We start from the raw sequence: 26,762 nt of genomic DNA on the forward strand, positions 1-26,762 counted from the left end.
ATTAACCCAAACTCACAGGCACCTACGAAGCAGAAGGGAACTAGTGAATAAAATTAACTGTCAGATGGATTCATGACATTCTTTTTAATGTCAGCAATTATACAAGCAGGTGTTTTACCTGAGTAATGGAAATGGAACTGACAAATCAGTAGCAAATCATAGGCAATAATATTACAGAACAGCGCAGTGGAAAAAACAGGCAAGGCTTTGAGAGGGTGGAAAGAAAGGATAAAGGATAGATGAGTGACCTTTGCCATCACAGGCAAGTCACTTCCCTGGAGGGTGAGTTTTTCACCCAAACTATAGGACTATCACAGCCTGTGATATGTGGGAATATCACAACATGGGCATGAGAATTAGTGAGATAAGGAACATGAAAGTACACTGCAATCTGTGTAAGACTATATAAGTGGAAGACATTATGGTTGTCATGATCATGGAGTGAATTTCACCCTTGATACTGATGTTTTAAGGGGGTTGTCACAAAACTCTGTGAAGAACACTAATGCTAATTTATTCTTTTTTTGGTAATGTTACAAAGCTGTCTTCTGATGAAATCAGTGCTGTTCTTGGGAGGGAGGATGTCTGGAACTTTCTGTACAGATGGCTGATTGTCTACCAACCAGACAAGTTCCTGAAAGCCTAGCCACTAGTAGGAGGTAGCTCAGTCCAAGGCAGCTGTACCTTATATCTACCTTGGCTTCCTCACAGCCCCATAAAGGAGACTGGCTGTGTCATTTCCCTCATCTTCAGAGGAGAACAGGAAGGCAAAGCAAAACTTGGGCAGAGCCAGAAACCAAACTTGGATTCCTTCAATCCCTTATGGGCCCCATCAGATTGCCCTGCAAGCTATCTGAAAATGCAAGCATTTTACATTTCAAATCAAGTAATACATAGTAAGAGGACTAATGAGTCATTTTTCTGAAACAGGGTCAGCTGAGCATGGAAAGTTTTATTGCACTTGATATTTTAACTTTTGCATATATGGAGTCAACCCCAAGGGTTCCCAATCCTTGAATTTCTTCTACCTGTAGCTGGGGATCTTTTGGGGATATATTTTTCAAGAACAGAATTATGAGATGCAGATAAGATTGCCCAGACCAGGAAGTTCAAGTAAGGGGCAGAGAAGAAAATTCTCACTGGAGTTATCTCATGAGAAAAGCATCTTCCAGAATGGGTAAGAGGAACCCAGGAAGCTTCTAAGCTATTATGTCTAAATTCAACACCTCCAATGTTCCCTCCTCCTCCCTTTATGACACTGATGATCACTGATGTCACAATGTCAACATAATGAAAAATCTGTTCGAGTGAATCAGACCAAGTGTTTGTGCTTGTACTGAAAATGCAACAGAAGAGACTGAAGTTTTCACTCAACTTTATCATTTTAAAAACCACTCTGTGAATATACTAAAAATCATCAAATTGTATGCTTTAAAATGGTGAATTTTTAGCTGGGCATGGCGGCATGCACCTGTAGTCCCAGCTACTTGGGAGGCTGAGGCAGAAGAATCGCTTGAACCCGGGAGGTGGAGGCTGCAGTGAGCCGAGATGGTGCCACTGCACTCGACCCTGGGTGACAGAGTGAGAGTCCATCTCAAAACAAAACAAAACAAAACAAAAAAGAAACCCCCAAAAATAAATAAATAAAATGGTGAATTTTATGATATACGAATTAAATCTCAATAAAAATATAAAAAATGATTGCAGCTATAGTTAAATAATTATTTGTCTAATTACCCTTCAATGCATGTCTTTCACACTAAATAGTAAGTTCTTTGCCGGCAGAGATTCTTATTTTGTTCAATTCTATATCCCATGAGCTTAGTACATACTACGTGCTTATTAAATACTGTTTTTGTTGAATAAATGAACACATGAATGAATGAAGCCCAAAGACACAGCCATAGGGCTGTGCAAATTTTTTTTGGCAAGAACACTGATTACAGGTTTTCTTTCCTCTTAAACATTAACAAACTTACATGTAAGACATATGGCAAGCAAATTAAACTGTCGATCTGCCAATCTACCCATCATCCATCTATCCATCCATCCATCCAGCCAGTCAGCCAGCCACCCTCCAACAGATAGAGTGACTCAGGGTAGAGTAATGGGCCATGGGCATCCATCCTACAACTAGCACAAGGAGGAAAAAACACCTACACCAAAATGTCATAACTTTGCCAGAGGCTGGACTTTCCAGATCACATGTCCTTTCAAGGAGAACTCAGTGGAAGCTCTTCACAATACAATCTATTGCACCATTAAGCAAGGCAGTTAATTTTGATTTTAGCAAAGTCTGCCCAGCCAGTTAGATAAACAAAATTCTTTCAACTGGGGAGATCTTGTCAAAGGACAAACAAACTAATTTTAGCATTCATTTCCCTGCTGGATTTTTATTGCTGGTGAAACAACACACAGGGTTGGGTAATTACACACACACAGGCATGTAAACAAGGCCCACACATACAGAACCCTGGCTTCCTGCTAAGGCCAGACTATGGGGCCTGGTAAGCATTCCAGACACAGAATGCTGAGACATATTGCAGCCCCAGCCCAGCTACACCCGGGTGCAATGTGGATGTGTCAGAAAATGACAACCCCAAAAAGCGGGAAAGCCTCTGAGAAATGGGACTGAAATGGAACTGAACGTGTGAACTGGGCTTGTTGCTGGGAATTCTGACTTTGTTTCGGCAGAGGGGAGGGGAAAGGCAAAGCTAAATCAGGATCTTCTGCCCTCTCAAACTGCAGGAAGAACTGAAAGTCAGGGAGCTGAATGCAACTAGTCTGACAATGATCTAGTTTCAAGACTGCAAGTCTATTTCACTTACTGTGCGCATGTAGAGGGAGGGCAGGCAGGGTGATAAGGAAAATGGGGAACTTACTATCTCTTCTTCTAGAGCTATGTAAACATGTTCAATTGATTTTTAAACAATAATATTCTTTAAAATAAATTATGTTGCATGTTTCTCCCTGGGAGATGGCACAGCACCAGAGACAGAGCTGTGGTTAGAGCCAGCCTCACACTCAAGAAACTAATTTAAAATATTTCTAAATTATTATCCTCCAATTACGATGATTTACAAACAGCTCTGTATATATTTAAAAATAACTCCTGTATTATACAGTCAATGAAAAATATACAAATTTGGGTTTGCTGGACCAAAATTTGTATAGGAATTGGCTACTGTATACATTAATATAGACTGCCTTAACAAAGTGAAACTCTTAAGAAAGCATACTTCACAGATGAAGCAGCCATGGGTGTGCTTATCTGAAACACTGGCTTTTGCCCAGGGGTGTTAAAAAAGCTTGTGTTTCTGAAGGTTCAGGAAGCCAGGGGACTGATGGCCTCACCCACCTCTTTTGGAGCTTTTACAAGAGGCTCATACTGGGTGAAGAAATGACTTGCCTGAGGTCACAAGCCAAGGAACCAGCTGATCCAACAACTGAATCTCAGAACAACCATGCCACACTTTCCTTCTCCTTAGAGAGATAAACAATTAGTGCTAGAGCCTAATGAGGTGCTGGTAACATCCTAATGTCTTCTGAGTGGGCTCCTGACTGAGTTGCCAAGCTACTGAACCATCCCTCCCGTTCGTTACCCTTCCGAGTCCTGCAGTGGTAGGTGGATGGAGGCAGCTCTCCACATCCACCTTCTAAAGCTTCTCCAGAGACCCCTGGGTGGAAAAAGTAAGAGCCTTTGCTAAAGGGACAAGATGTCCGTGGGGTGTTTTTCTTGCTTCCTTAGGGTGGCCCATGAGCATCAGGGTTAAGGAACATGACTCTGTTGTTAGACCCAAGTTGTTCAAATGCCTTCTCTGCCCCTTGCTGGCTGAAGGACCTAGTATACATCATTGTTAGTAAGTACTAATGGTACTGAATGCTCACTGGGTACTGTGTTAAGTGCTTCACATAAATCATGGCGTTCAACCTTCAAAATCATCTTATCAAGTATATTATCATCTCTATTGTTCAGATGAGGAAAACAGAACTGTGGTTAAGATCCCAGTGCAGGCAGGTGAATTCAAATCCCAACTTTGTCACATTTCAGTGCAATTTCTTCTAGCTTAAGTTCCCTCATAGGATTGCGGCAGGTTAAATGAGACAGTGCATATGTTTAGAAAGCCCAATGCCTGGCATGTGGGGAGCACTTCCTAATTATTAGATGCTTACAGGAATGGCAAAACCTAGTTCCTGCTCTGGTGAAGCTCAAAACCTACTGGGGACTAAGACATGCAAATAGCTCTACTGCTACATAAAAGTGGTATAACAGACGAATGCATGACTCGCTTTGGGAACACACGGGAGAAAGCATCACAGAGGAGTGCTGTTTAAGTTGGCCCTAAAGGGTGCAGAGGATTTTGCCAGCCAAAAGAGGATCCATCGAGACACATGGATAACATATGCAAAAGCAGAGAGAAATGGAAGAGGGGAAGGTATGTGCAGAGAAGGGTAAGTAGTTCATTGCTGCTGGAACACAGGGATCACAGCCAGGAACTGGGCTGCATGGGACCTGGGGGATGGTTTTGAACACCTTGGATGCCAGACCTTTGCCTGTAAGATGGGGGATACATGAAGGTACTAATGAGTAACAGGCTCTGGCTTCTGTTTCAAAGAGAACGTTGACTTTTCGATTCTTCCATCATTTTGTATTCAATTTTTGGTGGGCATTTTCTCGTATTTTCTTCTACAGATTTTTCAGAACACACCATTTCCTAGTCCTGTCTGAGTCATCCCAGACCTCTGGGAGCTGGCCAGACTTGAAGGGTAGACCTTACCATCCCTCCAATCAAGACAGACCTGTGAAGCCAACATGCCTTTTACAAAAGGAACTTTCTCTACAGAATAGGTTGGTAACTGACACTAGCTACGAAAAAGCTGTGGAATCTAATAGGACCTGTTAGAACAAATACTCTACACTTCAAGTCCAACATTTAGTAAATAGATTTCTTCCCTTTCTTTGAATGTAATGATGCAACAATGTGGAACCAAGTGAAACTGGCTTTGTGAGTCACCTTCAGAAGTGGTGAAAGGTGGCTTCTCATTTCCAAAGTTCACAGTTCAACATGGCCTGCATAAGTAATACAAACTGACTGTCACTAATCTCACCAGAAATCACCTCTGTCAAGAACTGTGCGAGGAGAGAGGGGACAGAGAAGGAAAGAAACATGTACCAACTTGCTTTAGTCGAGTGCATTTCTAATAGAGCATGACACAAAAAAAAAAACACACCTCTCAGATGCAAGAAATGAAAGAACAAACAGAAAACAAATCAATCCTATGTAATTACTTTTCTTCAAAGACATGTCAGCCTGTCTCTATTTTTTGGACACACTTTTGGTTGAAACATGGAAAACGTGGACATAGAAACATGGAATAATTACAAATGTGTGTGTAATATTCCTTGCCAATAACAATATAAATATCCAGACATATATATCAACACATACTTTGTTGCACAAGGTTGAAAAAAATGATGGGGGCTGATGAAAAGCCCTTGTTGTTGAGCATGTCACCAACATCCAAATCCCCAAACATCATACGCTTTCACAGGCCCCTCTACTCAGTTATAATACGGTGTGACATTCATTCTCTGAGTTTATTAGGATGTAAAACGAGTTTCTGGACAGACCTGCAAAAGAATCCCTTTAGTTTAGGGCCTCTGAGAAGTCAGATGAATCAACTTCACTACAGGTCATAGGAGGACGCACCAGCCAACGAGACTAACAAAGCTGCCTGCATCCTTTTCAAAAAAGCTGACAGGCTGGGCATGGGGGCTCATGCCTGTAATCCCAGCATTTGGGAGGCCGAGGTGGGCGGATCATGAGGTCAGGAGTTCAAGACCAGCCTGACCAATATGGTGAAACCCCGTCTCTATTAAAAACAAAAATATAAAAATTAGCCGGGTACGGTGGCAGGTGCCTGTAATCTCAGCTACTCGGGAGGCTGAGGCAGGAGAATCACTTGAAGCTGGTTAGCAGAGGTTGCAGAACAAGACTCTGTCTCCAAAAAAAAAAAAAAAAAAAAAAGAAAAAAAGAAAAAAGCTGATCTTTATGAAAAGAAAAGCAGTGGCCACATTGGCTTAAGGAAGAAGAGAATGCATCTGAAATGCAAAAATATGACTGGAAAAAAATGGGCTTATTTCTCAGTGAGAATTATAAAACTACAGCACTAAAATTTAGTGAACTTGGCTTAAAATTTTGCTAAGGAAACACATGGAAACCACTTTGTCCTCAATTAGTTTTTAGGCATAAATGTTGAGGCAGGTGTAGCATATTTCATTTATCAAAAACCCTTTGTCCCCCATGACAAGTTAGAGACATGTTGCATGACTCTAATATCCTACTCACAGCATATTCTTACATATTTTAAAATCAAATAAAGGTGAAATTCAAGTGAAGAACACAGTGTCGCCTTTTCCTGATTATGGGTCACTCGAAACTGACACAAGGTGAAACAAAACCAACAGCAACCTTTGGAGAGAAAGCCCAAGGTGAGAATGCCTTTACTCGGTTGGGGTTCCCTGTGGCAGCAGGACTTTAACTATAAATAAGACAGACTGCATAATCCACACAATTAAGAAACAAGGGGGGCCGGGCGTGGTGGCTCAAGCCTGTAATCCCAGCACTTTGGGAGGCCGAGACGGGCGGATCACGAGGTCAGGAGATCAAGGCCATCCTGGCTAACACGGTGAAACCCCGTCTCTACTAAAAAATACAAAAAACTAGCCGGGCGAGGTGGCGGGCGCCTGTAGTCCCAGCTACTCGGGAGGCTGAGGCGGGAGAATGGCGTGAACCCGGAAGGCAGAGCTTGCAGTGAGCTGAGATCCGGCCACTGCACTCCAGCCTGGGCGACAGAGCGAGACTCCGTCTCAAAAAAAAAAAAAGAAAAAAAAAAAGAAACAAGGGGATGTGAAGCGGAAGAGGGGTAAGAAATGACTCTTTCATTTTTATGACTTAGTGGGCAATTCTTCTAACATAGACCCACACATCGTTGTCCTTCATGCCTTTGGGGGAATGCTTCCAACAACCGCTGGCAGAGGCCAATGGGAGATGTGACTTAGAGAATCCAACCAGTTTCCTACCTTTCTGTTTGATGCAAAATTGGGGCACGCTTTACCTGATTTCCTACTGTCCTCCAGGACTGTCAGCTCTTCAGGATGTCACCAAGTTGATAACAACTTGTTCTTTTTAGGAGGATTTGGGAGTTCAACATACATTGTGAGTAATATCTTCCCTTAGCTCATTCAAGCCTGGAGCAGTCTCCTGTGGCCACAACACACACGACCTCGGTTCAGAGCATAGAATGACATGACCATGGCAAATAGACGGCACTGCTGCGAAGTTTCTTCAATGGCCACAAGCCATCCCCCAGGAGAATGCACAGTTGAAGGGGCACTAACTAGCCCCTGCTTCTCTGCTGCAAAGTGAGCCAGATAACTGGGAAAACCCAGATCAATCCTCTGGTCACGGTAGAGCAGGAAGTCAAGGCTGCTGTAGAAGTGAACTCACTCAGGAGGTCTGGAGCTGACTCTGGCTAGCCCCAGTCAACAGAGCACACCTCACTGGGGAGTACTGCAAAGATGTTGCTAAGCTAATCAAACAAGGGCTCAGATCTAGCAGGCCATTGGGACAGCGGCAGCAGCGGGAAAAGGCAGGCCTGAGTTAAAGAGGAGTCAAAAGGTCCCAGGGGCCCCCTGCCAGCCTCACCAGGGAAAATTGGTGCCATAGACTTTTGTCATTTCTACTTCCTAAAACCGGTGCTGAGGACTGCTTGAGAGAGAGAGACAGAAGACATAGCGTGGGAGTCACTGTCTGCAGCTCAACTCAACACATGCCTCACCATCTACCTGCTGCTTGAAATACGGGCCAGGGAGCAGCAGTTTCAATATCACCTGGAAGCTGTTTAAAAAGCAGTATCCCAGACCTTCTAAATCAGACTCAGCATTTCCATAAACTCCCCAGGGGATCTGTGTGCACACTAAAGAAAAAGAAGCACTGGACCCAGGCAGTGGTCTCTGTAGTGGGGAGCACAGATGATCTAGGAGTGAAAACGCAAGTGCTTCTATGTATATTTATTTCTCATCAAGATCTTTCTGATTCCTATGTTTTCGTACGCTATACAGTATATGCAATATTTCAATAACATGGCACATATATATTTTAAAAACAACTACAACCAAATCCAGTCTAAATCAGAAATTCCTAAACTTTCTTAAGTTATGAACCCCTTTGGAGAAACTAGTGAAAACTATGGACCCCATCTCACATATGTGCAAAATTCACATCCAGCATGAGTTGGCTCACAGACCTCCAGGCCCCACCTTAGCAGTGGCTTTGCTAAAACAGGGCAATAGTAGATCCTGGCTGAGTAGATGCTTCAACATACTCTGCAATGATTTCTACATTGCAAGACTTGTCTGTTTGTTATAAACCAATTCAGTAGTGGCTCATGACATTGCTACAATTCACATTTCCCTGAGTTTTAGCACATAGACTCAATCTCACCACTGCTTGGGTCTTGCTTTCACCAAACTCCTAGAAGAGAGATTGATCAAGTGGAGAATATCTGTGTGGTGGTAAAACAGGCTACCAAGGTTTGTGTGTCTTTTGCAAAATGCAATGTGACTTTCTATAAGTTTAATAAAATTCCCTCTAATACTAATTTCCAGAGCATTTTGGTTTAAAAAGATCTAGGCTGGGCGCGGTGGCTCATGCCTGTAATCCCAGCACTTTGGAAGGCCAAGGCGGGCGGATCACAAGGCCAGGAGATCAAGACCATCCCTGTAACACGGTGAAACCCCGTCTCTACTAAAAATACAGAAAATTAGCCGGGCATGGTGGCGGGCGCCTGTGGTCCCAGCTACTTGGGAGGCTGAGGCAGGAGAATGGCTTGAACCCGGGAGGCGGAGCTTGCAGTGAGCCGAGATCGCGCCACTGCACTCCAGCCTGGGGGATAGAATGAGACTCCATCTCAATAAATAAATAAATAAATAATAAAAATAAAAAGATCTATACGTATATAAACTCCAGAAGCGTTTTAATTAAAAAGGCCCATGATAGCCCTAACAAAATGCATACTTCAATGCACAAAGAGTCAAGGATTATAACAATAGTGTACTTATCACCCTTAGACCAATAGACATATGTAAAATTTTAATTATAATCCATGGCTACACTTGTTTGAAATGGATGTAGGCAGGGCACACTTCTGAAAAAAGGTTGCACGCATTCGAAAATTGACAGTCCCTGTGTCTGAAACTTGTCTTGCCTGAATTGTCTTTATTGTGGTTCAACTGTCAGTGTGGAATTGCAGCAAATATTTCTAGCATTAGCAGGAAGCTTTTTGTCCACTTCTGAAAGATGAAACACATCCTAACACACAGGAGACAGTTCTCTAGACAAAGCCCCTTTAAGCTCTTTCTTGGAATAAAACAGATGGTGAAAGGAGATGGACTGATATCCAGGAATTCTCAAACCTCAGAATACACCTAAATCCTCTGGAAAGCCTGACCAAAATGCTTATTCCAACGCCTCGACTTCATACATGCAACATGTATTTAGTGAGGCCCAAATCTTGCATTAAACAAACAAACAAACAAACAAACAAAAAAACCCACAGACTACTTTTTAAGAGATACTTTCTCTAACACTGTACAGAAATTACAGAGTTCCTTTATATCCCCTCTTTCCCCCAACACTTTGCTCTATTATTATGTACATTTTTTTTTTCTTAGAAACAGGGTCTTGCTTTTCACCCAGGGTAGAGTGTACACTGCCGTCCTAAAGTCCTGGGCTCAAGGGATCCTCCTGTGTCAGCCTCCCGAGTAGCTGGGACTATAGGTGCAGGCCACCATGCCCTAATTTTTAAACTTTTTGTAGAGATGGAGTCTTGCCATGTCACTCAGGCTGGTCTTGACCTAGGCTCAGGCCATCTTCCCACCTCAGCTTCCAAAGTGTTGGGATTACAGGTGTGAGCCACTTCTCTGGGGGCTATTATTAATATTTTGTATTAGTATGGTTCAGTGTTGCAATTGATGAACCAATATTAATACATTATTATTAACTGAAGTCACATTAGGGTTCACTCTGTGTCTTACAGCTCTACTGGTTTTGATACAGAATGTCACCTACCCACCATTACAGTATCACAGAATATAATTCTACCACCTTAAAAATGCCCCATGCTCCACCTATTCATTGTTTCCCCCAAGTATGCATTTTTAACAGACATGCAAGTAATTCTCTTGCAGGTAGTCAGGCTAAAACTGTGAGAAATGGTGCCTTAAATCATGAGACCTGGGTGGAAGAACTGTAAGTTAGATTGTATTCAGTTTCCCTAAGAATTGGTTGACTATAATGTGGCTACACTGTAACAGTAATTTAAACTTCAAATCCTCTTAGTAACTACTCTTGGCCCACTCTGCATTAGGGGACAATGTCCACATTAACCTAGGTTGAAGCTAATCCACAATGTTTCCTCCATCTCTAATCAAGGCTTGATAAAAGTTGTTACTACTTTAAATTTCTTCTACAATATCAAGTGACTCATGGTCTTGTAGTTAAATGCCTACCGGCCTCAGGACAGTCTGACTGTTGGAAACTCACATGGCTGGCAAGTGGCAAGAGCGAGCAGTATTAGGCATGCTGAATTCAAAATATTATGGACAACACACAGGTAGCTCAGCGTGGCATCATAATCAGATGCTCTTCCTCTGGAAAAGCCTTCCACATTGTCGACACAATCTGACAGAAGTGGATCCTGGCTGAGTAGATCCTTCAACATATTCTGCAATGGTTTCTACATTGCAAAACTTGTCTGTTTGCTATAAACCAATCCAGCAGTGGCTCATAGCATTGCTACAATTCACATGTTACCCTGAATTTTAGCACATAGACTCAATCTCACCACTGCTTGGGTCTTGCTTTCACCAAACTCCTAGCAGAGAGATTGATCAAGTGGAGAATTTCTGCATGGTGGTAAAACATACCAGCAAGCTTTGTGTGTCTTTTGGAAAATGCATTCTCCTGAGCACTTCTAGTACACTGAAACACACCTGCCAATCATCATCTGTGGGCTGCTAAGTCTTATCGTTCCTGTGATTTCTGTTACGGCTCCCCAAGCCTCAGAGTGCTCTGAGACACAGGCTCACTTTTCACTTTAAGTCAGCAGAATTTATGCTGGCTTTGAGGATTTATGTTCCCTTTGGAAGACGACTAGAGCCTATAGGGGTGGGAATCTGACATCTAGTGTCTGTTTCTCTTCTGGGTTCATGCAGACACCCCCAGGTAACAAAGTCTACCAAACTGGGGAGAAATCAGCTGGCACTTTGGCTTAGGTTCATGCAAGTTTTACCTTGTCTTTTCCAGACTGCAGCTGAAAGAATGCCACGGTGTACTGAGAAGAGACAGAATGAGAAGGTGACTAATTTGTAATTGTGAGACAATTCCCTCTGTAGACAAATGTAAAAAGCAGGCCTTGGGAACATCACTCAAGCTCAGCAAACAGCTAGATTTCTGGAAGCACTGTGGAGAGGCTGTAAGAAGGGCTCACGTAGAGTCACAGGTAGGACTTTGCCCAGAGGAGGCCTATGTTTAAGGTGGTGGCATTTGTGCAACAAACATTTATGTAGCACCAACTGAGAGGCAGGCACTAGCCTGGGTATTGGGGATATAAGAATCAGACTCAGTCCTTGACCTTGAGGGGCTTAGTGTCGGCTTGGGGCAAGCAGATGTGTAAATATTTGCATGGGGTTCAGTAAAGGCCAAAGCATAGAGAGACACCAGAAAAGGCTCCTTAGAGAAAGAAAACCTCCCATAGCATCTTGAAGGTGTCTGCCAGGCAATGTTGGGTTGGGGGAGGGAGATCAGGTAGTTCACAGAGACACGCACGTACAAATACGAAGGACCCAATATGTAAAGTGAACTCGGTGTGTGGTTTTCTATGCTAAGTTTCTACCAAGCGATATTTTCATCAAGACAATGATTATTCTGGGCACTTATTCTAAATGGGATTCAAAAAATAAACCATCAATACCAAGGAAATAGATATATAGACCTTTGGCCTTCAAGGGTAGAGGGTTAAGCAAAACTAGGTGACTATGGGATGCTCAAATTACCTGCCACTGAGTCCACAAGAATAGTAGACATGACAGCTGACAACATGAAATGCTGGCCCTGGTCACTCATCCAGATGTCACCTTCAGAAACTGTACACAGGCAGCTGAGAACACTGGTTGTCTGTAGGAATGATCCTATCTCTAGGGAGGGAGCAGGAATTTGAAAAGTATGTTCAAGGCCCAATGTTTCTGATAATGCATTCTGTAAAGTTTGACAAAATTTGAGTTGTTGTGGAGCTACTAAGGATACAGTGATTCTGAAAAGCCACATCTAATTTTACCCTCCAACTCTGCACCTCCTTAATCCCCAATCACGGTGTGAGATCTTTCAGGAGGGGGCATGACATTTAAAAAGAAAAAAGTTTGGGCCAGGCACGGTGGCTCATGCCTGTAATCCCAGCACTTCGGGAGGCCAAGGTGGGCAGATCACCTGAGGTCAGGAGTTTAAGACCAGCCTAGCCAACTTGGTGAAACCCTGTTTCTACTAAAAATACAAAACTTAGCTGGACGTGGTGGCACGCACCGGTAATCCCAGCTACTTGGGAAGCTGAGGCAGGAGAATTGCTTGAACCCAGGAGAAGGAGGTTGCATGAGCCAAGATCGTGCCACTGCACTCCAGCCTGGGTGACAGAGTGAGACTGTCTCAAAAAAGAAAAAAGTTTGAAAAACATTGAGTTAAAATATGTGAGGATGGAAACTAGTCATTTTCTTCCTGGAGAGTTCAGATTTTGAACTAATTAAGGTACCAGATTTCTGTATTAACAGAAACTATCCAAAAATGTGTTGTACATCCACAAAAGTTGCATATGATACATTCACATGGGGGGAAACAAGGCTGTGGCTGGGGTGTTACAGGGGGGCCCACCCATGCCCTGAGCAAGGAAAGGGAAATCTCACAGCTCTCTCTTTGGGGTGTAAAAAGCTTTTTCTATACCCTGCAAAATGGGTCCCAAACCCATCCCCCCATCCCCTTGCCCCCCTAAAAAGCAAGCAGGCCATGGTAGAAAGTCTTAAGATAAAATCCTACAGTGAAAAGGCACCCTACGCAAACCACGGGCCACAGGAAAAGAGAACAACCACTCTAACCTCTTCAGCTGGGCACGTACCAAATAAACCCCTGTCCCTTGCATGGTAAGCAATGGAAAAACGCCCTTTTCTACGAAGGTTGGCAAAAGTGTATCCTACTCAAAAACGTGCCTGTGGGGCCAGACATGACACAAACTCCCCGAAACCAGATGATGTGCTTTCAATGACTAAAACACTTGTGCTTATCTTCACCAGGGCATGTAGTGTTCCCACACCATGATGTTCTGCCTCATCTAGCATATTAATGTTAAATTACAGGATGTCTTCCACCTCCCACTTGAGGACATCACACTGAGAAGGTGCTCACTCTAAAACCTCACTTTCAGTGCAACAGAGCATTGAGAAAAACATCCATGATCGGCAGTTTCACGGAACTACAGAATATTAGATCTGGGGGGATTTCAAAGATTACTTGGTTTAACGGTTTTTCAGATGCAAAATGAAGACTCAGAGAATTGGAGTGATTTGTCCAAGGAAACACAAGCAGAAAGTAGTCACAAAGGCTTTTTTTTCATTTAAATGTATTTGTATGTTCAGTAAATCCCTTTTTCTGTCTTTTATGATAAAATGCAAGCTTGGCTCCTTTATTTCACATTTATTACAACTGTTGGCTTGTGTTTCTTCTTGTGCTCCAGACTTCACCCAACAAGTTCAATAAAGGTAGCTCTATTATTATTATTTTAGAACCAATATTTTTGCTTCAAAATCCGCAGTCCCTATAACTGTGCCTTCAACTCTCAAAATAGGTGCCTACCAAGTGTCTCTTGGTGTACTGAAGAAAGAATAACAATCAACAATTAAATTGTTGGAGTGGGCACAGTGTCTGTAATCCCACCACTTTGGGAGGCTGAGGCAGGTGGATCACTTGAGGCCAGGAGTTCAAGACTAGCCTGGACAACATTGTGAAAACCCATCTCTACTAAAAATACAAACATTAACCAGATGTGGTGGTACACGCCTGTAATCCCAGTTACTTGGGAGGGTGAGACAGGAGAATCACTTGAACCCAGGAGGTGGAGGTTGCAGTGAGCCAAGATCATGCCACTACACTCCACCTGGGGCAACAGAGCACAACTCTGTCTCAATAAAAACAAAGAACTGCTTTCACTGTAGTCCTCCCTTATCTGTGGTTTCACATTCCACGGTTTTAGTCATCCACAGTCAACTGTGGTCTGACATTTGGTGAGTATGTTACAATAAGATATTTTGAGAGAGAGAGAGAGATCACATTCACATAACTTTTATTAGAGCATACTGTAACAACAGTTCTATCTTATTGTTAGTTACTGTTGTTAATTTATTTTATTTTTTTGAGACAGAGTCTCGCTCTGTCGCCCAGGCTGGAGGGCAGTGGTGCGATCTTGGCTCACTGCAAGCTCCACCTCCTGGGTTCACGCCATTCTCCCGCCTCTGCCTCCCGGATAGCTGGGACTACAGGTGCCCACCACTGCGCCCGGCTAATTTTGCTTTTGTATTTTTGGTAAAGACAGGGTTTCACCATGTTAGCCAGGATGGTCTGGATCTCCTGACCTTGGGATCTGCCCGCCTTGGTCTCCCAAAGTGCTGGGATTACAGGCGTGAGACGCTGCACCCGGCCAACTGTTGTTAATTTCTTACTGTGCTGAATTTATAAATTAAACTTTATCACAGGTATGTCTGTAAGCAAAAAACTCCCATAGTTTATATAGAGTTAAGCACAATCTGCAGTTTCAGGCATCCACCGAGGGTCTTGGAACATATCTCCTGTGGAAAAAGGAGGAATAGTGTATGTATATTTTATGTATTAAGCATCTGGAGAATACAAAGAGAAATGAGATGCATCCTTGCATCTGCTTTAGAAATAAGTCAAATACTATCAATAGTAGACTTTGATACAGAAAGGGTCCAAAAATGACTTCCAGGAAGATGTGGACCTTCCAGGTCTCATTTAAGGGATAGCATGGCTCCAGCAGAGAGTCCATCGTATTGGGAACAATGTTACTGTCACACTCTAGGGCATCCTGAACTTGAGCTGAAGCGAGTTCCATTTCCCCATTGTATTTGATTCTTAGAAAAGTGAAAGCAGTATAGTGGGGAGTTCAGTTTGAAAGTCAAAAGAACGGTGTTTCTCTTTTAGAATTTCAACATGTATAGGTCAGGACAGTGCCACAGGTGTGTTCACAAGAGGGATAGGGTGTTGCACAAACTGTGTGGATGAGCATGCTTCTCCCTGTAGGAAGGCAGCTGCTGGAGCTCTGGAGGTAACCTGGGCATGAGACACTCAGAAGTCAAGGAGCCAAGCACCCAGGCAACCCAGCCAGCCTGCGGACAAGGAGAAGCCACGGCAGGTGTGAACAGGGTGTGGCAGGGGCGCCCTAGCAGCAGCCGGAGCACTCTGGAGGGAAAGACAGGCTGAGAAGTCACCGAAACACAGGCCAATGACCTCCAGAGTAGAAAGCAAGCTATGGCCAGTTGTCTATAGGACACTCAAATTACCTTCTATCAGTGCACCAGGAGCTGGTCATAGTGGCTGCCTGATACTACTACACAGAACAAATAATGGGGTACCTTTTTTCACTCTTTAACTTGTTCAAACACTTCCGCTTCCACAAGAAGGTAGACAGATAAGCTAAAGTCATAATTCAAATGGAACTGAAGGCAAAGCAGAATTCCCTAGGCTCTGTATATTGAGAAAGCACATTCAATAGTAAAACATTTTTACACTTTAAAGACCTATTGTTAAGGCTGGGCACAGTGGCTCATGCCTATAATTCCAGCATTCTGGGAGGCCAAGGTGGGTGGATCACCTGAGGTCAGGAGTTTGAGAGCTCTGGAGGTAACCTGGGCATGAGGTAGCCTGGCCAACATGGTGAAACCCCATCTCTACTAAAAAAATACAAAAAATTAGCCGGGTGCCTGTAATCCCAGCTACTCGGGAGGCTGAGGCAGAAGAATCACTTGAACCTGGGAGGCGGAGGTTGCAGTGAGCCGAGATTGTGCCATTGCACTCCAGCCTGGGCAACAGGAGCGAAACTCTGTCTCAAAAAAAAAAAAAAACCTTATTGTTTTCAGCATACAAACTCTAGGTAGTAAAGGTCATGAACATCTTAGCCAGTGTGCAGACACTGTGTTTCCAGTGGTCCTCCTACTCTCTTATCTGGACTGTAGCCACAGTCTACTTCCTTATCTTCCAGATCAGAACCTGGGGTAGGAGGGAGATGTGCACACTTTTTGTATTTATTAGAAGGAGGCACGGGTTAAACATTTTTCAGAAGAAACATCTTTGGTGCCTCTGCTATTGCCCCCAGGCTGGCATGAACTGTGGAAACCTGACATTCCAAGGAGACTCTTATCTCCAGAATACAATACCCAGTCTGCTCTGTCTATAATCGAGCCCTAATGATCCCTATGGGAATCTGGACACCCTGAATCATACAACTGAAAGACCTTTGAAAGATCACCTCTGTCTCCTTCTCACCTCACACAGGAACCCCTTCTGTATTATCTGGGATACACAGTTTTCCAGATTCTGAGTGAATATTCCCAGGAACAGGGAGTGACAGGGCTCATGTCCTTGCAAAACTGCCTCTAGTTTTGACAGGTGTAATTCTGGACACGTTTTTCCTTATGTTAATTAATGGTCACTTGGTGTCTAGGCAATACAAAACCTAAGTCTAACTTCTATCTATGATTCAAGTTTGGTCCACTGGAATCTACTGCTTTTCTAAGTATTTTCCATGCCAAGCCAATATTTGTACTTTCTACAAACATTTCTATTATGTTTTGGGGTTTGAATCCTGTACCTTCCTTGTTACCCATTCCTAAAAGAATCTCTGCCTCATTCTGAACCCCTTAAAACCTAGCACCAAGAATAAAACAGAGCTTGATATTGTCTAGCTAGCAGAAAATCTGTTGCCTCCCATATTCTTATTCTATGAATCCAGTTGAAAGTTAGGCTTTGTAGAGCTCTAAGGAAAGGTAAGAAAATCCTCGGGTCTACAGAGCCTAAAGGGCAGCAGGTGGCAGCACCAAGAGAACAGGCTTGGTTGTCAAGCTTCCTGAAACTGGTCGCACCCTTTAGTAGCTGTATGACCTTGGACAAGTGACTTCTCTCATCCTCAGTTTTCACATCTGTAAGATGGGGACAATCGCATGCTATAGGCCTTCCAGGATTTCTACAAGAATTCAATGAGATAATGCCTGAAAAGTACCTGCCACGTATAAAGTACTCAATGAACACGAGCTGTATTATTAATAGCAGCAGCAGCACTGCTCCTTCTATCACCCCCTTTCTCTCTCTTTTCGTTTCACTCATATTACCAAGCATACACAACAGGTCTGGTAGAAGAAGTTGGAAATGAGAGAGAGTAAAAAGACACAATCCCTCTGTTCAAGGATATTCTGGTCTGGGTGACAAACAAGCCCAAAGAACCTAAGAGAAGCCATCTGGGAGGTGTTACCAGGTGTTTGGAAACTCAGAGGAAGGAGACTATTAATGTCCATCAACGTGTATCAGTGAAGGCTTCCTAGCTGCAGTAGACTCTTGAAGGACTGTGGCAGGTGGGTGGTAATTGATGGGGAGGAGTTTATGGACAGAGCAGACTCATGCAAAGGCTCAGTTACAAGAGCATGGTATCCGTATCAAGGAAAATGTCTGTGGTTCAGAGTGGCAGGAACAGGATGGCAGTTGGAGAGGGGAGAGGATGGGTGGTCAGGGAGGGGATGAAGGAGATGGCAGGAAATAAAGAAATGAGGCTAGGTAAGTCGATCATTTGTTAGCTTCTCAAATGCAAAAGGAGAGCCCACGATGAGCCATGCTCTGTGCTAGGCACCAGGGATACACAGTATCCAAGAAAGACAAGGCTTGTGTCTCCACGGAGCAGACACTCTAATGTGAGACTATGCGGGGAGGGCCTTGTATATCACGCTGGGTGGTATGGGAATATATTGTTGTGAACTGTATTTGCCACAGATGATCACAGCAACATCTCTGATCCCACATGCAAGGTGACCTTGCCATCCTCCCACTGACAGGAAGGATGCACCTTCCTCTCGAATCTGGAGGGCTCATGACTGCTTTGACCAATACAGTATGGCAGAAGGGACAGTCTCCACCTTCCAAGGCTAGATGATAAAAGGTGAGGCAGCTTCTGCATTGTTCACTGTACCCTTTGTCCTTGAGCTCTGAGCTCCATGTAAGAAGTTTGCCAATCCCCAGGAAGCCAAGCCATGTGGAGAGGCTGCAGCCGTCTTAACCTTCAAGTCATCCCAGCCCAGGAGTGAGACGTGGGAGTGAACAAACTTTGGAGTAACTCTAGCCTTCAGTTATCAAGTCAATGCTAGCCCTGGTGTTTTCCAAGCTGAGGCTCCAGACATGGCAGACCAGACACATGCCATCTCTGCCGTATCTTGTCCCAATTCCTGGTACAGAGACCCCGTGAACATAATGAAATAGTAGTTTCAAGAAGCTAAATTACAGAGTAATTTGTTGTACAGAAACACTAACTAAAACAGAGTTTACTGAACAGGCAGTGAAGAGCCACTGTGGAATGTAAGCAGAGAATATAATCAAATTTGTGCTCCAGGAAGAGCTCTTTCACCATTGTGTGGAATGGGTTTGTTGGCATGGGCATTGGGATCAGAGGAAAGGAAATTGGTGAAAGGATGAATTGTCATCATCTAGGTGAGAAATATGAGCGGCAAGATGAGAGAAAAACCATAGTAAGAGATAAGAAATGGAATCCATCAAACTCAGTGACTGGCATTCCACAAATAAGGGAATGGAAGAGTCTAAGATTCTGGGTTCTGGTTGTGGGAAAAAAATGGATGGTGGAAACACAAAAGAAAAACAGATTTGGGGGAAAGAAGAGCGATTACATTTTAGACATGTGTACACAGCGTCAGTGAAAGTACTGAAATAAGTGGTTGAATTCAGGCTCTGAAGTCAGGTTGTCCAAGTTTGAATCCCAGCTCCCTAGCTCACCACCAAGGCTAGAGCTCTGCAACCTTGGGCAAGTTACCAGTGTACCCCCCAAATCCCTGTGTCCTCATCAGGAGAATGGGAAGAGGAGTTCCTAGAACACAGAGATTAAGGTAGGAGGCCAGGTCCAGTGGCTCACATCTGTAATCCCAGCACATTAGGAGGCTGAGGCAGGTGGATCACCTGAAGTCAGGAGTTCGAGACCAGCCTGACCAACATGGAGAAGCCCCGTCTCTACTAAAAATACAAAATTAGCCAGGCATGGTGGCATATGCCTGTAATCCCAGCTACTCAGGAGGCTGAGACAGGAGAATCCCTTGAACCTGGGAGGCGGAGGTTGTGGTGAGCCGAGATTGCACCATTGCACTCTAGCCTGGGAAACAAGAGTGAAGCTCCATCTCAAAAAAAAAAAAAAGTAGAAAGAGGCCAGCTGTAGTGGCTCATGCCTGTAATCCCAACATTTTGGGAGGCTGAGACAGGAGGATCGTTTAAGGCTAGGAGTTTGATACCAGCCTGGACAACATAGCAAGACACCATTTCTACAAAAAATGTTTTAAAAAAATTAGCTGGGTGTGGTGATATGTGCCTATAGCCCTAGTTACTCAAGAGGCTGAGGCAGAAGGATTGCTTGAGCCTAGGAATTCGAGGTTTCAGTGAGCTATGATCATGCTACTGCACTCCAGCTTGTACAACAGAGCTCTTAAGCTCCTGTCTCATTTAAAAAAAAAAATTGAGGATGAAAAGAGATAGTGTATATAAAGCACAGTGCCCGGCATTTAAAAGTGCTCAATAAACAGTAGCTGGTCGTGTTAATATTATTACAATGGTCATTGTTATTAACTGTTCTATATACTTGGTCAGAGGCTAGGCAGGTTCTTTGTACCCCGAGGGCCTGGCTGCAGGGCATTACATGAAAGCTGTTCCCAAGGAGCCTCACATACAAATCTGGTGCATGGTTTAGCCAACTGTAAAGTCCGTGTCAGCTTCTAAAATAGCTATGCCAGCTTGCAAAGGAGTGAGAAAATCCAGTCTGTTAGCTGTCCTCAATCTCTGTCTCTCTCTGTCTCTCTCAATGGTTGAGTGGTTTTAATTAACAGCTCCCACAGAGTATGGCAAAAGTCACTCGATTAATAAAGCTCTAACTTGCCGTGCACGATTCTGAGGTCTCAGGGTGGTGCTGAGCTTGTAATTGTGGGTTTTGTTTGGGTTTGCTGTGGGTGAGGGTCTGAGGGAGTGGAATTTCCTCAGAGAAATTCGGGTACCACGTCTAGAAACCGTAGGTGACTGAAATGCCCACTTTCATGAGATTTAACAACAGGAAGCCACATTGCGGTAAGGTGCTTTGGTAAATCACCGTGCAGAATTGGCTCTTGATCTGAACTTTCCTGCCTCTGAGCACCTCATCGGTTTTCATTTCCAGCACACACAGAACCAGTTTTGCCCCCATTCACTTTCTGCATAAGCACTGGGGAATGTTGACACAAGTGTTTCTCATGCTCCAGTAAAGACCTGTGACATTTAATCGAAATTAAACACATAATATTGCTTTCGAGGCAAAGAGAAGTATCTGCCTCTGCCCCTGCCACAGCCTCCATGGTCCTTGCACAAGCATTCTCCAACTATTTTTTTAAGTTCCTACATAACTCACTCCTCTGTGCCTTACCCTTCCAAATGGTAATTTCAGGTCCCTTCATAACTCCTTCAAATGGCACTGGGAGCATCTGCGGCTTCTGACATTCAGAAGGTGCATGCTCTTCCTTTTTGGTCTTGCCTTCCATATATTCAGATATTCAGAGTGTGGTGTCTAGCTATAGTAAATTGCCATCCTATGGGGTGCTCGGGAGCCCGGGCTTTGAATCAGCCTGGCTGAATGCTTGCTTCCACCAGTTACTGTCTGTGTGGCCTGGCCAAGTAACTTCACCTCTCAGAGCTTCGTCCCCTTGATTGTAAAAGGAGGACGAGAAACAGTCTCTACTGCAAAGAACCAATGGAAAGAGTAAGTGAGAAAAGCATGTAAAGAGCTCAACACAGTGCCTAGCACATAATAAAGTCTCCAAAGCAGTTAGCGATTATGAATTACAGTGCCACCACGGCAGGACTGGCAGAAAGTCATGGGTAAGCAGGCGCTGTTGAGTCCTCTGTGGCCTTCCCCCTTCTCTATAGAGCCAACACCACATTTATTTCGTCCCATGTTTCTGACAACTTGAGTTGACTTCACCCTTTAAACTTCACTGCTCAAGTATGTGAGATTTCTAATTTCGAAACAGATGACTGCATGATTACAAGCACAAAACTCTGGGAAAGGGATACAAGACTCCAGTGATGCAGTGGAGATAACCACAGACCCTGTCTCCCACTGTTCTCAAGATCAAGAAGTGAATGTGGGCTTGATTTATAGGTAGAAGGCTCTGGAGAAAAACTTGGGGCCTCTCCTTAGGCTCGGAATCTTATTTCACTTCTGGGTCTCAAAAATCATCAGCTCTCTGGAGGTGTCCATGCCAGTGTGTCTGTCTCACTCTGCAGTTATTTCAGGATTCAGAGGAAAGGTCAAAACCTCCATTTCTCAGGGATATTTCTTACCAGGACCCGGGGGACGCAGGAAGGGATGCAATGATTCTTCCAAGGCAGGCATAGAGTCTTGATTTGTGGTGATATCCCAAGTAGGGTGCATTAGCTTTGAGCCCTTGCAGATGTTCATTCAAGCGGATGTGTTGCTCTCTTTGACCCTGGGCCACAGGTGAGCTGCCTCCTCCCTCAGATGACTCATTCCCACTGATCATATGGCAAGGCCTGCTTACAGGCTGGGATGGCTGATTTTATGTGTCAACTTCACTGGGGCACGATACCCAGATATTTGGTCAAACACTAGAGTCCAGATATTGCTGCAAAGGAATATTTTAGGTGAGACTGACAGTTAAATCAGTAGACTTTGAGTAAAGCAGATCATCCTCCATAATGTAGGTGGGTCTCATCCAATCAGTCGAAGGCTTTGAAAGACTGATATCCTCTGAGCAAGAGGGGATTCTACGTCCAGACTGCCTTTAGATTTGGACTGCAACACTGACTCTTCCCTGGGTCTGTCAGCCAGTAGGCAGGCCAACAGGCTGAGAGACCCAGAGAGGAGTTGATGTTGCAGCTCAAGTCTAAAGGCAGTCTAAAGGTAGAATCCCCTCTTGGCCCGCAACAAGGGCACCTGAAGATTTTGGACTTGCTCAATGATATGACCAATTCCTCTACACACGCATACCCCATACCCACACAAACCTACACACACCCTACTAGTTTCATTTATCTGGAGAACCTTGACTAATTCACAGACCAACTCTGACCCAGCCAGGATCTATTTGGTCATTGTGCTCAAGAATAAGATGTGCCTGACATCATCTTAGTAAATGTCCTAAATAAAATAAAAGACTAAAAAGAAAAACAGATGTAATAACTCCAATAGGGCTAAAGGAGCCACCAGGCTACCTGTGCCAAACACTTTACAAACACCATCTCCTCTACTCCTCCTCACATACCTGAGAGGTGCACCACAGTTTAACACATGGGAACAGAGGCTCAGGAAAGGAAGTAATTTCCCTATGGTCACAGCTGCCAATCAAGAAATAGGAAGTCGGGTCTTCTGCCTCCAACTCTAAAGTTTCTTCCATTGCACATTTCTTCTAGAACAGCATGATGAGAGGTTCATGAGGTCCCAACAAAACTTAAGCTTCTTATCTTGATCTAAGCACAGGCACACATGGCCTTCTGTTTTGAGTCTTTCAACATGGGCTGACTGTCTCAGGGCCAAAATACTCCCAACCTCATCCAAATGTTTCTTTTCATATTCACCTCAACTCGAACTTGGTATTCTCCAACCTTCCCATCATAAATCTGTTGAGCTACTCTGTAGCTGCCGGCCCTTGAAAAATACTGGGAAGGGTATTTTCAACTTGAGTGATCTACATGCTTAAGATAAAAATAAATACAGGCCAGGCACAGTGACTCACACCTATAATCCCAGCACTTTGGGAGGTCAAGGTAGGAGGACTGCTTGAGCCCAGGAGTTCAAGACCAGCCTGGGCAACATAGTGATACCCCATCACTATATAAAAAGAAGAAAAAAACTAAAATTAAAAAAAAAGAAAAGAAATATGGACTGGGTTTTCTAGATGAGAACTATGCAAAGGCTTAGCAGGAAAAACAGGGGTGCTCAGGGACTGTCTGTGAGCCCCCAGGTCTCTGTCTTCCAGGCCATTTGCATAGTACTGAGTAGAGAAAGAAGATGCCTGCAGACCACTGCTCTCCAGCAGAGAGAGTGGCCCTGGGCTGGGCATAGTGGCTCACACCTGTAATCCCAGTACTTTGGGAGGCCCAAGGCAGGTGGATCACTTGAGGTCAGGAGTTTGAGACCAGCCTGGCCAACATGGTGAAACCCCATCTACTAAAAATACAAAAATTAGCTGGGTATGGTGGCATGTGCCTCTAATCCCAGCTGCTCGGAGGGCTGAGGCAGGAGAATCACTTGAATGCAGGAGGTGGAGGCTGCAGTGAGCTGAGATTGTGCTATTGCACTCCAGCCTGGGCAACAGAGCAAGATTTTGTCTCAAAATAAATAAATTAATTAATTAAATTTAAAAAAAGGGTGGCCCTAGAGGATGCGGAACAGCAGCAACTACAGCAAAGCAACAAAAGCACCAAAGTCACACTGGGATTCCAGGATATAAAGGGAAAGTGTCAATAAAATGGTAGGCCATTTTTTCAACTCTTCCATGGGCTTAAGACAATTAATAACAATTACCTTCTAGTGTCATTTTCTTTATTAATAAAAATAATATAAAGCCAGAGTGTGGTAGTTAGATAAGATACCTAGCACACAGAAGGGGTGCCATACATGTCAGCCCCCACAAGCCACCCGGAGCTCCAGAGTAGGATGGACTATGTTTTTCCTGCACATGTAAGCACACTTCACTAAGTGTGAGCTCATAGGCCCCCTGTTAAGAACCTTGAATGATCAAAAGTTGGCACAGAAAGTAGAGTATCAAATGGTCCTGCTTTAAGAACAAATCACTGACTCCTCCTCTTGTCCATCAAGCCCCAGGGCACAGTCAGGGGCCTGGAACTGACTAGACACTTATTAAATACTTGCCAACTTGATTCAACTAACATGCAGAGTCTCGGTCGTGATGATTAATGGACTTAAGGTGGAATTTCCCTTAGTTAAACACCTGGGCCAGTCTGAGTAACACCCAAATGCTGACTGTGTTTTGTTGATGTTGCTTACCAGTGAAGAGCCCCAGAAGGGCAGGAGGTCCGTTCCAACAAGACAGCAGACAGTCCAGATGGTGCGGGGGGAGAAGGAGCGCCTTGCTAAGCATGATTAGTCACAGTGGGCTTCTCTCGCCCAGCACGGTAGCTGTCGGCTGGAGGGTATCGTGTTCATGCTGCCCACATGAGCATCAGTTATGGTCTTATGTCTAAGGAGAGGTCTCACTAGCTTCTTACCCACTGGGGTTTGGGGAGGAGTCACGGGAGGAAGAGTATGATATACGTTGAGGACTTTCATCCTGCACCACACACTGAATTTGGTTATATCAGATCGAATCTAGGAAACATCCTCATTATGAGGACAGTTTGGAAGGGTCTGCAATGCCGCAGGCACTGGGCTAGCACTTTGTCTGTGTCACCTCAGTCAACTGTCACAACTCCAGGTATTATTATTCTCATTGGCAGCTAAGCACAGTGGGCTTCCCAGAAGGGGAAAGAGAGAACATACAAGGTCCCCACAGGACCTGCTCTAGTTTCAGATCCACTTTGGAACCCCCACATTTCGCCTCTTCATGGTAACATTCACCACCATCTGCCTTGGGTTAGAATGAACTATTGACATGCAGGGTGGTCTTCCCCACTGGGCCCTGAGCTCCTCTGGGGGCAAGAGTTGGCAGGCTGTGGGCCTGGGTTTTCCTAAGGCTCCTGAAATCATATTCTACACTCTCCTTAAACATTCAGCCAGCCCTGGTCTGGGGGTTGCCTGGAAGGCCTGAGACAATCTGGGGGCACAGGGTGGGTGCTACCATGCAAGAGGGAAGGCTAGGAAATGACCAAGGGTCTGAGGATAGACACCAACTATTTCCCAGCAGTTACAACACAGGCTGGAGCTTGGAAGCCATCCTTATCTTCTCTGTCTCCTTTGCGTCCCCTGTCTAACCGGCCCCCACGTCAGGCTGAGTTTAATGTAAAAAGTGACTTTAAGCTCATTGTGCATCTGTTCCCCTGGCCCTGGCCTTACCCAGCCCTGTGCCTCTGCTGCATGGTCTCTGGAATAGCTTCTAACCTGAGCCCACTGCCCCCCCGACCTCCATCTTGAATCTGCAACCCACCCAGGCACCAACCTCATAATAACACGGCAATGCCTGTATGTCCTCATGCCACTGGTCTGCCTGCGCCCTTGTTTATCCTGCGAGGCCCAGCTCACATGTCCTCAAGGTGCTACCACTGCTGCTGGTAGTGACAGTGGTGGACAATATGGTAGTGAACCCTGCTGAGTGCTTACAGCATGCATGCCAGGCACTGGGCTGAGAGTGCACACCATGATCTCACTGCAACCTCATATCAAATCTATGAGATGCACACAGTGGAATTAAATAGGTTGCTCAAGGACACGCAGCTAACCAAGGGGTAGAACCAGCCTGGACGGCAGGTCAAACTCCACAGCCCACACTTCCCACGGACCCTCACCTCATGGTAAGGGTGTTTGTGTCCCAACACGAGCCATCGCTTCCTCACTGGCCTCCTTCGCGTGACTCTCTTATGCTGACCTACACAGTGCCCTGTTGCATGATCCTCCCTTCACAGCATTAGGATCTTGGCGACCTGGTCTTATTCATTTCCCTCGGCCTCAGTGCTTTTAGCATAGTCTCTAGCATATAACAAACTCAATACACACTTTTTACAGGGGATTTTACTGCTTTTTCCCTGGAGCCTTCCCAGAAGGTAGGCCAAAGGAAAGGTTTCCAGTGTCCAAGGCCAGAAGAGCCTGTGCTTTGGAAAGCTACGGGAGGAGGAGGACATCTGAAAGGTGGGTGGCAGGCGGGGAGCAGCCCCTTTGGAGGCCTCTCAAGAAGGGCCTAAGACTTCCTTCTCCCAAAGCACCCACTTTTGTTCCCTTCTTCTTCTTCCTTCCCACAGGATGCAGGGGTGGGAGGGAGGCAGGAAGGGATTCAAGCCTCAAAGCTAGATAGGAAATTCCCAGGAAATCGAGGCTCAACCCTAGTTTCCTAAGAAGACAAGACACCCATTTATTTATTTTTTCTCTCTCTTCCCCATAAATTACTAAGCCAGCATTTGCCATTAGACATCTGTGGCAATATAGGCAGTCAAAGCTGGACCACACTTCATTTCTCCATGGGGCTGTCCCCCAGTAAATCTCTTTTTAATCCAGGTCTCAGCATGCTAAGTCTGTCATCACCAGCAGTGGACAGAGTGCGCATGGGAGTGCTGGAGAATTTCTCCTCCTCCAGCGGGCTGGCAGCCCAGTTATTCTTTCTCCTCTGATGAGACTGCCTACCCAGATGCCAATAAGGGCTAGTAGATTTCCTGTACTCAGTACATCAAAT

At 44.6% G+C, this 26,762-nt stretch overlaps 1 protein-coding gene across 9 annotated transcripts in view; it reads right to left on the reverse strand.

Moving 5' to 3' along the window:
- The window catches only part of NAV2 (neuron navigator 2), a 416,403-nt gene that overhangs the window by 142,582 nt on the left and 247,059 nt on the right, over positions 1-26,762 (reverse strand). The window lies entirely within an intron of this gene.

The sequence above is a fragment of the Trachypithecus francoisi genome, unplaced genomic scaffold (genome assembly GCF_009764315.1).
Source record: "Trachypithecus francoisi isolate TF-2019V2 unplaced genomic scaffold, Tfra_2.0 Lachesis_group8, whole genome shotgun sequence".
NCBI lineage: Eukaryota > Metazoa > Chordata > Mammalia > Primates > Cercopithecidae > Trachypithecus > Trachypithecus francoisi.